Here is an 11322-nt window from a genome sequence, read left to right on the forward strand (position 1 = left end):
TATGTTCCTAGGAAAATACTAGGTAATCAATCATCAGGTCATTTTCAATCTAGCCCACAACACTCAACTTCAGGAGTTATCAACTTTTTCAAGGAAGGACACATGGGATAGGCCCAGGAAGAATTTGTAAGTCCCTAACCAACTAAATTACTCAAATGCAGCAGTGGTATATCTTTTCTTAATTTGCTAAGAGAAGATTTGTTTGATCAGTGTCCTAATCAAGTACTGATAGGGATTAATGACCTTTGAATGTATAAGTGAACCATTAGTTTTACAAAGACTTAATAAGTTTAAGAGGGTGGAGTAATTTGTGACCCAAAAGCCAAGCATAGATTGCTGTGAAGAAGTCTATGGGAAACAAAATATACAGACAGAACAGGTAACAAGTCTGTAGCATTGGTGGTATAGTGGTGAGCATAGCTGCCTTCCAAGCAGTTGACCTGGGTTCGATTCCCGGCCAATGCAAGAAATCTGTATATTTCAGGTTGGGAGGGTGGCCTAATGGTTAAGGTGTTTGCCTTACAAACACAAGGTGCAGGGTTTGAGTCTCACAAGGGATAATTGGCTAGGCTTAAGATGGCTTGCAAGGGCAGTTAGCCTAGTACTAACCTATGAACCTATGGATAACTAAGAGACTTAGCACTTTGCACCAAAATAAATATAAAACAATTTAGTTGTTTTTTGAGGACAGAAGTACAAAGATTTAAAAATGCAAGAGAATAGTTATAAGAAGCTGCATTTGAAAAAAAAAACTCATGGAAGCTGTTATGTTTCACAATGTTTGTATTGTTTATGGAACATTTAAACACTGGCTAGTCACCTGGTGGTTTGAACACTGGCTCTAGGTGATTGTTATTATTAAAGTGACATCCCAACCCCAAGACAAAAATGGGAAAAAAGAGCTGTGAATAATTGGATGGATGCATAGATGGATGGATGGAGGAATGGAGAGATGGATGGATGGATGGATGGATGGATGGATGGATGGATGGATGGATGGTGTGAGAAGTGAAGAAGTATATTTACAAATGTAAGTAAATATAGAGGATTATGAATGGGTCTCTTATCCTGGTCAGCTATTTGTTCAAGGCATGGATACCAAAATATTTACCTACTGAGTGACGCTCGAGAGGTAAATCTTGACATCCATGCCAAGGACACATAATATAGGGCATCGATTAGAGACCTGCTCATACCCCTTTGCAGTGCATGAAGCATTATCTGGTCCATGTACTACTAGTTACAGAAGAAAGTAAAGAAAAGTGCAAAGTGTCTTGCTGGCTTTAAAAAACAATAAAGCACTTAGCAAGTAGTGTCAGACAGACAGTAGCACACCTTTCATCTTATTTGCTAAAGTATTTTGGAGGGCAAAAATAAATACCAGGAAACGTTTTCAAATATTACTCTAGTTCACTTAAAATCTTAATAGAACAATAGGTTTTGCAGCAACATGAATTTTATGAACAATAAGAAGCATGAAACTATAATTCTGGCATAAGTAGCTGGCTGCAATCGTCAGTGATTTGCTAGAAAAAATAAAACATAGCTGAAGGACAGAGCAAAATCATGAGATAGACACAGGAACAGTTAAAAGGAAAGGAAAACAGGCAACAACTAAGCTGTTTTACCTTCTGCCTCTGTTCTCTGTCTGTTATTACACCCTAGTGCAAGACCTGATTTTAACAAAGTTTAGCATGCTTTGTTATACACCCTGAAACACTCTTACCATCATGTTTTGTGATAGAAAAGCACCCAGCAAGTCTATCTTTTTCCCAGTATTGGAGTGTAATAATGGTGAGCTATGTCCTACATATTTGTTTTCAATAGTTGTACATAATACAGAGCTATGATTTGCAGTTAGAAAAATGATTCAGCTATAACCACCAGGAATTCTCTCACTACACAATAGCTTAACAAAACACTGCAAATTTTGAATCCCGGAATTTAATTTACTTATCACTATGAGCATTATAGCTGAGAAGCCTGAACATGTTTATTATGTTATATGTCTGTATTGTGCCACGGAAAAGGCATTGAAGATATTCAGTACATTTACTTCTTTAGAGGAGGAGAAAGATAAAATAGGAGAAATTAAAGAGAAGCTGAAGAATTATTGCAAACCTAGAAAGAACTTTCTGTTCACGTTTTACAAACTCACAGGGTCTGGCAGAGATTAGAGATGTTACATCACTAAGACAATGCTCTGAAGAAATGTTTTTCGCTGATGATATTTGCTTCGGCTTCATTTTTTGTAATAATAACACAGCTCAATAACTGCCATTTTCTTATCTTATCTAGACAGTGTTGGCATTTGTGCATCACTGACTCATTATAAAACAATGCATTAGACTGCACCCTATTTGTGCTATTGTTACTCGGTCTTTTGTCAATAGTCCAGGTTGTGGCTAAAATGAGTCTAATGCCAGTCCACCTACCTCATTATAACAAATAAAATAAGTAAATTGTAAAACTACAATAACAATTCCAGGATGCCTGGTACTGTCAATTTATTCATTTCTCATGGCTGTATCACTCACTTGCACATTTACTAGTTACATAAATGTCCAGAAAATGCACATCTTGACCTGTTTCCTTTTGAATAACCATTCATTATCCACTTAATGTTGAGCTATGTCCCTGATGTTACAAACAACAGTGCAGAGTGCATTTGTGTTCATTCTCTGCCAAGCATAGAACACAGCAAACAAGCAGGGTGTGGTGAAATGATTAAAATAGTATGCTGTTTTAAAAAATCATCTTATGCTGTTTTGTGCTCTCAGGCAGGCTCCTGCTCCTTGATGATAAGGACAGGTGTGCAATTCAGACCCAGGAAATGACATGAAATATAGAACTTTCCTATTATTTAAGTATTACAGAATCACAGTTCTCTAATAATGTGGATAGGTGTTCATTATTCTAGGCTTTTCAGCAATGAATATGGGAACCTTTCTGTTTTATTACAATCTCTTCTCCACTTTATATAATTCAAAATTTAATCTACTAACATAGCCCTAATAGGTTGCTTTCATTCACTTTTAATTAATCCTCAACAACCTAGTTTATGTTGCTACGTATAAGGGCTTTTGTTTTGTGATTTTGTTCAGAGATCATGCTTAACTGGTTATTCTGTATACTACTAAACTACAAATGCTGCACACTCACACACACATGCACCCACACATATACAAACACACACACACATGTACATATACACTCACAGATGTACACACACACACGTGCACACACACTTACTATTTAAAGTTCATCCTTCAAAGATATAAGATGAATTTTAATACTACATGATGTTATGGAAATTCTTCCAGTTGAACTATAAGAAATTAAGCATAATATATGGTAGGAGCTATGACATGTCATAATTTACTGATCTCATTCACCAAAGATAAATCCAACAGATCCTGCCAGTGCCTGAGTATAACTCCTGCTATGCAATCTAACAAATAGTTATGTTGCATGATTCCTTAGGTGTGTATAAAAACAGTTCTTATCTCAAAATATCCATATCATAAATGTGTACTGCATTTCCAGTGTTGATGTTTATACTCCACATGTTTATTGGTATGACCTCATGCAGGGCTGTATATTAAGTCACAACATGTTCATAGTAGTTTATTTTGAATATACTATCTTGCTTTTCCATACACTTCATTTCCAACCATAGACTGCAGTATATATCTTAACTATAAACTATATGGTGTTCTACCTACATACATATATATATATATATATGTATATACATATATATATATATATATATATATATATATATATATATATATATATATACATGCATACATACAGTATCTTTTGCAACATTCAAAACAATTCTCATGTTGAATACAATTATAGTTTCATCAACACAGTCTTACAATTGGTGTCAACTTTCTATGAATCTAAAAAAATCTAAAAACAAAGCATGCATCACATTATAAAACATCTGTATTTAGAGGTTAGTTCACTGTAAACAAAGCTTTGAAGATTTTAATAAAGGAGACCCCAGAAAGCAGATTGTGGCTGGAGAAAAATGTAGTATGGATAAAGAGAGGGGGCGGTCCCAGCCTATAAGTTTATGAGTTTTACATTTTTTAACGTACTGTAATTACAGCAAAGGCGCCAAAGGACCCAGGTACAGAAATAACATTTACATATTAAATGGAGTATGCTGATTATGATTTGAAGTTGGGGAAAAGGCAAAGCTCTTTATGCACCTCTCTGACACAAAAGAAGTGCGTAACAAATTTTGTAGTGCATGGAGCATAAAGATTATGCTCTAGTTTCAAAGCTGGTAAAATACTTTGAATTTATCTTTTTTATTTCTCGAACTGGTAGTACAATGTATAGGCAAAGCTCTATTATAATAGAGTTATGACTGGATCACCCATTATAACCTTTTATTATGTAATCTTGATATGGATGTCTAGATTCACATCTCAAGCCTTGCTCTCAAGGTGAATGTCTTGGCATCCATCTCTAAGCTCATTATAATCAGAAACTCATCCATAATCCTGTGTGTTATGTATGGCTTTCAGAGATGTTATGCAATGGAACAGACAAAGGCCACCACAGAACAACAGTGTGAAAGATAAAACAGCTTTAAAAACCTGTAAAATACTTCTCACTGCCACACAAAAATGACAGTGAAGTGTTTAACAGCTTTTAAAGCTGTTAGTCTGGCAGTGGATATACTTAGCTTCTCACTATCTGTGTGTCAGTGTTGTTTTATGGATTTCAAAGTTGCAAAATAATTTGTGCTTCTACACTTTTTTCTGTAACTACTGCTACACTGGAATAACTGAAGGTACATGTACTACAAACAATTATGTCTGCATCTGTCTACTTATAACTATTTATTAATTTTACTTTAGTTTTATATTTGTTAACCAAGTAAGTATTCTGGTCCAAGGACACTGTTTGGGAATGAATTGGGCCAAATTGTCAAATCAGATCATCTAAAATAGTCAAGAATGTGGAATCTAAAAATGACTCACAATTTTCTCACTATTTAGGCCAGGGCATGGTGAAGACTTTGTTTTATGTTATGGCTGAATTAGTTTACCACCATAGTTATAAAACTACCTTAGACTTTATTAAATGAGAACTTTCATCCAATACAATACAGACTTCACCAGATCACATTTATATTACCAGTAGTACAACATTTAAATAGCTAAAGGTTTAGTCATGTGATAATAAATCTGTCTCTGTGGCCTAGATGAGATCAATTAATGGCTCAGAAAAATGGAAATTCAGAGAAAGGAAGGTGAGAGATGGGTTAAGTATGTTGGCACAATCTCCTGAGAGGGATGTCAATGGTGGTTTCTCTCCCTGTGGTAACTTGACACTTTAGGAAGTGTAACATAGGCCATACCCCCAAGCCGAGACCTTGAAGGGAGGGTCACGAGTTGATCCACACAAGCAGCATTTTTGGAGGCATGTCAAGAAGTGGGCATACCTCCATATTAGGGTGCATAGGTGGTCCATTATGGTGACATGGACTCGTGTCACCACTAGGGGGAGAGGTCAGGCTACATTCACACAAAAGGCCTTAATGACTACCAGAAAGAAACACCTGCATTAATGTCTCACTTCACATGGAGGAAATGGGCTGAGAACAGCGAAAATGCAATCAAAGCAAATACAAACAGTGAACAAATGTGCATCATTGGGTATGGCAGAGGCAGACTGAGGATACCAAAGCTGTCAGAGAATCCAATAGGTTGTAGTTACCCTTCTTTGTATCCCTCTGGATCACGCTTTTAAAACCCTCTCATTATTACTGTGATGTCATTTCTTATGGGTGCCTCGGCCTCCAGACTGTAGATGTAGGCACAGAATCATCCAGTCTGCTCTGCTCCTGAACTATATCAAAAAGTACATCTCATAAATCTACTGCTTGGTGTCTTAATAAACATCAGAGTCTCATGTGCAATCCTTCAACTAGAATTTGGTTCTTGGTAAGGAGCACTCATTTAATTCACAGACACTCCAAAATGTTGTTGGAAAGAGTGGAGTGTAGCATGTGATGACACCTGCTCTAGTACTCACCTTACGCACTTTCTCATATAGGTAGTTCTCTGCAAAATGTCAGAGGAGGTGTGCAGCCTTTTGAGGGAAGTTTAAATCAGTCATCTCATATGCGTGCTGCATTTCTGATGGGTGGACGAAACATAGTGATACAAGCTATGTAACCATCAGTTGAAAGGTACAACTGCACCCATACAAAGAACTTAGACATGACATTTCTACTTTACACCAAATATTTTGTGCAAAATGAAAGTACCATCCTTTTGGTACAGCTTCAGGAATGTTCTTTTGTACACCTCATAGTGCTGCTGGTTTGAAACCCAGTATTATGTATGCATGTCGCCACACGACCAACATCAGCAGAAACAGAAAATAATAGTTGCCAAAGTGTATAACAGGCCTTGTACAACTTAGTCATCATTAGTGCATAAATGAAGGGCACGCATTTCTCATTGTTGCCATACGTGATAAAGGCATGTATGGTATACAGCCCTATGACTTGTACATGGGGTCGTCTATGTGCCATCCATCATCCAGACTGTACCAGAGAAAATATCAATAATATTTTGTGCAGTAGCATTTAAAAGTACTGTTATGCCACTTGCATCATCATGAAAGCGTTTGTGTATTAGAGAACTAGTTTTCAGATTCCAGAATGACATATCAACAGCACTCAACTTCAGGATGTACAGAATGCAACAAAGCATATGTTTTTTACTTTGTCGATTGACTGTTTACACCAGGGGTCATCCAGTTTGGCAGATGCACTGAAGCTAAAGAAGAGGAGGACACCATTGCACTTTCCACAAAAACTATTGGAATATCAAAGGACTTCTCAGCTCTGAGTTTACTATCAGAGCACAAAGCTACAATTTCTACTTGTGCAGGGTTGGTGGGATGTTGGTGAGGACAGCTTTTCATTAATTTCTCACCGTCACACCTACTTATAGTTATTACTTGACCCCTTCACCCTTACACTTTTCCATCAACTTTTAAGTCCAGTAATTTCTTTCATCAACCTTTTTTCTTTGTGATACAAGCAAATATCAATGTTCAGCATTTCCTTATATTTCTATGACGTCACCATTGTATAAAGGGATCCAAGCACACTAGACCTTTATACACCTCCATGGTTGCAGTGTGACTCATTATATGACATTCGCAAATTAGTTCTCCTAATCTACTTTTAATGCGTACATAGCAGATTCATGCAGATTTCTCGCCAACATTATTCTGTATGTTTTGACTTTTATAAAGTGCATGAAGCATATGTTGGTAAACAAGTTATATAAAATAAATTATAACTCGTGCCAGTAAAGTGCATTTGCTCTGCAGATAATACAGTTTGCCACATACTGGAAAAATGAGGTAAAGTACATTTGCATAACAGCTATTGTGCTTGGCATTATATTGAATCACAGTCATGCTTGCTCAATGAGAGACAGACACAATATCTTCTTTTTGCATATGTGGAATTCTACATGTCTGTAATTTGCACATTCCTTCTGCTGAGATACTTTTGCTATGTGACTCTTTTTCTCATGATTTTTAGTACTTCTCTAGGTAGATGAATTCTGCAGAGCTGCTACAGCTGATCATTTTGACAGAGACTCTAACAGCAACATACATGCAGTGTAGACAGTACTTTGTACAACATTCCTTTCCTTATATAACATTATTATAAGAGGAAATTACTGTTAATACCACTGATAGGCAGACTGGTTCATGTATTTGGTTTCAATCACTTTAACACCTTTCTGACTGCTCTGCCATTACCTGCAAAAGGCCATGTTTCATTTATATCTATTTTTGATGGTGGACTTCGATCTCTACAACCTTTGAAAATTTAATCTACTGATATTTTGTGCATTGTGAAACAACTTTCAACATTAGTAGCATTAGATCAACTGACAGACATTCCTCTCTCTCTCTCTCTCTCTATACATATATATATATATATATATATATATATATATATATGGATGTAATTCATGTGTTGATGAACTGTTTGCTGAAAAGTTTGAATATCAACTTTTTAAACATTGCTGATATTTGGAAGGGTAAGATCATGGTACAGTGGGGTCCAGGAATTTTCCTTTCTGTACTGTAGCATGAGCTTACAGTTGGCATACATAATTAGTTTTGGGTGTGTTGGGGGGGGGGTACAAGTCAGCCTGCAAAAATGTACTGTTTTCAGCTTGTTTTTTTTCGAATCTTTGTGATTCAATCTCTTGTGTTTTCAAATAATTGTAATTATATCTGTTTTTGGTATGTGTGTTTGAATTTTTTATAGTTCAATCACTTGATGTACACTTATATCTATATCAATTTATATAATTAATTTATGTCATAAGATATATATATATATATATATATATATATATATATAAATAAAAAGCAAATCTTTGCGTGGCAGTAAACATCCAGCAATTATCGACAAAATCAATGTACCACACAAAAAATGAACTTCCAGCACTCAGAAATGGGTAGTGAACCATTTTTATTCAAGGCAATGTTACAATAGTCAAGCAAATATAATAATTTCTGAGTGCAGCATTCAACATACTGGCAATTTACTGTTTGAGATCATGGTACAGTGGAGATAAAGGCTGTTTCCCTGTACTCACTGTAGTGTGATCTTGGAATTGGTATATATTATTAGCAGGACATGTGGGCTTGTCCCCCTTCCCCTGTGCAAAAACATTTTTTTTAATTTTCAATTGGCCTCTGTTTGACCAATTGTGCTCTAATGTATATATATATATATATATATATATATATATATATATATATATATATATATATATATATATATATATATATACATATATTATACAAATATATATATATATATATATATATATATATATATATATATATATATATATATATATATATATATATATATATATATATATATATATATATATATATATATATATATATATATGGGTCTACTTCTGATTGTCTAAAACTCACTTTCTCGAAAACCAGAAGTTCTTACCCATTTAAGTGAAAGTGTTTCGCAAAAGCTGGTTCTCAGAAGCACATTACAGTGGGGATAAGGAAATATATCCTTTTCCCCAATGTAGTGCAATCTCAGAGTTAGTATATTTAAGTAGGGAGGGTGTGGGTACAGGAGGGCTTCCCCCCCTGTAAAATACTGTTTAAAGCAGTTTTGTTTTTTTTTCTAGTTCAGAAAACTGGCTTTTGCAAAAGTGCACTTTCAGTCTCATGGGTTTCAATGGTGCTTGATCGAGGTTGTGAGATTTCGATCAAGCAACATAGACCCATACATATATATATATATATATATATCGCACACCAAATCAGCGAACCACAGAACATCAAGACCAACGCACTGCACTTTCTAATCCGTGAAACGTCACAATGCCCAAAGTTCACAACGCTGACATACTGCTGTACATGCACTGGTGCCCACCTAATTGTTCTGATATTGTAAATTCACTCAGAGCTACGCAAACAACAGGTAAATTATGGGTTTGAAGTTTTAAGATAATTTACTTGCTGCAAGGATTGTTGATGGAGATCATAGTACAATGCGGATCAGGATATTTGGCCATTTCCCCACTGTAGTGCAATCTTGGAGTTGGTATATATAAGTTTCTAGGGGTGTCTGGGGCATAGCCCCCCCTGCAAAAAACATTGTGAAATGTATAGCAGTCCATTTAGTGGTTATTTTTAATTGTTTTGTAACATTTTTAAGTGTTTAAGTTGGCACATGCATAGTTGTGTTTCAGTGTTGTCAACATTTGGCATTGTAAATTTTCATTGATTGAATTGAATACTTTGGCATATTAGTCTCACCGTTCTGTAGTTTGCTGATCTGCTATGCAATGAATTGAAGTAGATCCATGTGCGTGTGTATATGTGTGTGTGTGTATATATATATATATATATATATATATATATATATATATATATATATATATATATATACTTTTGTTTATTAAAAAATCACTTTTTTGAAAAACAGAAAGCCAGCTGAACCCACTTTAGCAAAAGTGCACCTAAACGAAAGTGTACTTTCATGAACACTGATTCACCAAATCAGAAAAAAAAGAAACTCACTAAAAACACATTTTTGCAGTGGGCAAACCCTCCTATACTCCAACACCCCACCACTTATATATACTAAATCTGAGATCACACTATAGTGGGGAAAAGGATATATTTCCTAATCCCCAGTTTACCATACTTCACTTAATAGGTGTTCACAAAAGTGCACTTTCATTTAAGTGCACTTTCTGTGGGTTCAACCTTCTGTTTTTCGAAAAAGTGATTTTTTGATAAACAGAAGTAGACAAATATATATCTACAGCATATATATAGGCAGTGGCGGCTCATGCTATTGGGCTGCAGGACAGCAGCCCCCCCAGCTGTAAAACAAAACAAAAAATAAAATAAAATAAAAAAGAAAAGAAAAGAAAAAAAATAAAAACAAACGTGAGTCGCAGAACATCATGCATGTGCACTCGCTGCATTTCCCATTATCTGGACTGCTGGTGACCAGTCTGGAGCATGCTCACAGAATCCAGACTGTCTCACCAGCAGTCTAGATTAGGAAGACAGCATTCAGCAGCAATATCCCAGAAGTCTATGCAGTTACAACTGCATAGACTAGAAGGGGATTGGATTGCAATGTCCACAGGCTGGGTAGCACCCAGCTTGCTCTGCTCTCATGGGAAGGACTTGCTTTTGGCTTGGGCTTTGGGATGTTACAGACAATTGGGGGAAGGACTTGCTCTCATTTTACGGATGTTTGGAACTACAGGAAGGAATATTTGGACTTCTCTCATTTTATTTTAAGGTATGGAACTGTGTATGTGTGTGTGTGTGTGTGTGTGTGTGTGTGTGTGTGTGTGTGTGTGTGTGTGTATGTGTGTGTGTGTGCGCGTGTGTGTGTGTGTGTGTGTGTGTGTGTGTGTGTGTGTGTGTGTGTGTGTGTGTGTGTGTGTGTGTGTGTGTGTGTGTAATGCCCCAGTTGCTATATGGTGGTGGGTAGAGAAAAAAATGTGCAGATTTTTGTCTCATATTTGTTCTGTTCCTCATAAAATCTGTGGTTTCTGCACTTTTGTGTCTTTGCACAGTCAGTAGTGCAGTGGTAGCATTGTTGCCTGACAACTACAGGTTTTTTGGTTTGATTCTTGACTGTGGAGTCTGCATGTCCTCCCTGTGTTTCTGCTGAAAATTGGCTTTTGTTCCAAGTCAGACTTTCCTGGTTAACAAATGTTAAATAAATAAAAATGACAAGTATTT

General features: G+C 36.0%; 1 non-coding gene across 1 annotated transcript; it reads left to right on the forward strand.

The window, feature by feature from the left end:
- Positions 1–393: 393 nt before the first annotated feature.
- Positions 394–465, forward strand: TRNAG-UCC. The gene has a single exon. It is a non-coding gene; the product is annotated as a tRNA-Gly (tRNA).
- The last annotated feature ends 10857 nt before the right edge of the window (positions 466–11322 follow it).

Source organism: Protopterus annectens, chromosome 8.part0 (assembly GCF_019279795.1).
Source record: "Protopterus annectens isolate FY-2018-M chromosome 8.part0, PAN1.0, whole genome shotgun sequence".
Taxonomy (NCBI): Eukaryota; Metazoa; Chordata; order Ceratodontiformes; family Protopteridae; genus Protopterus; species Protopterus annectens.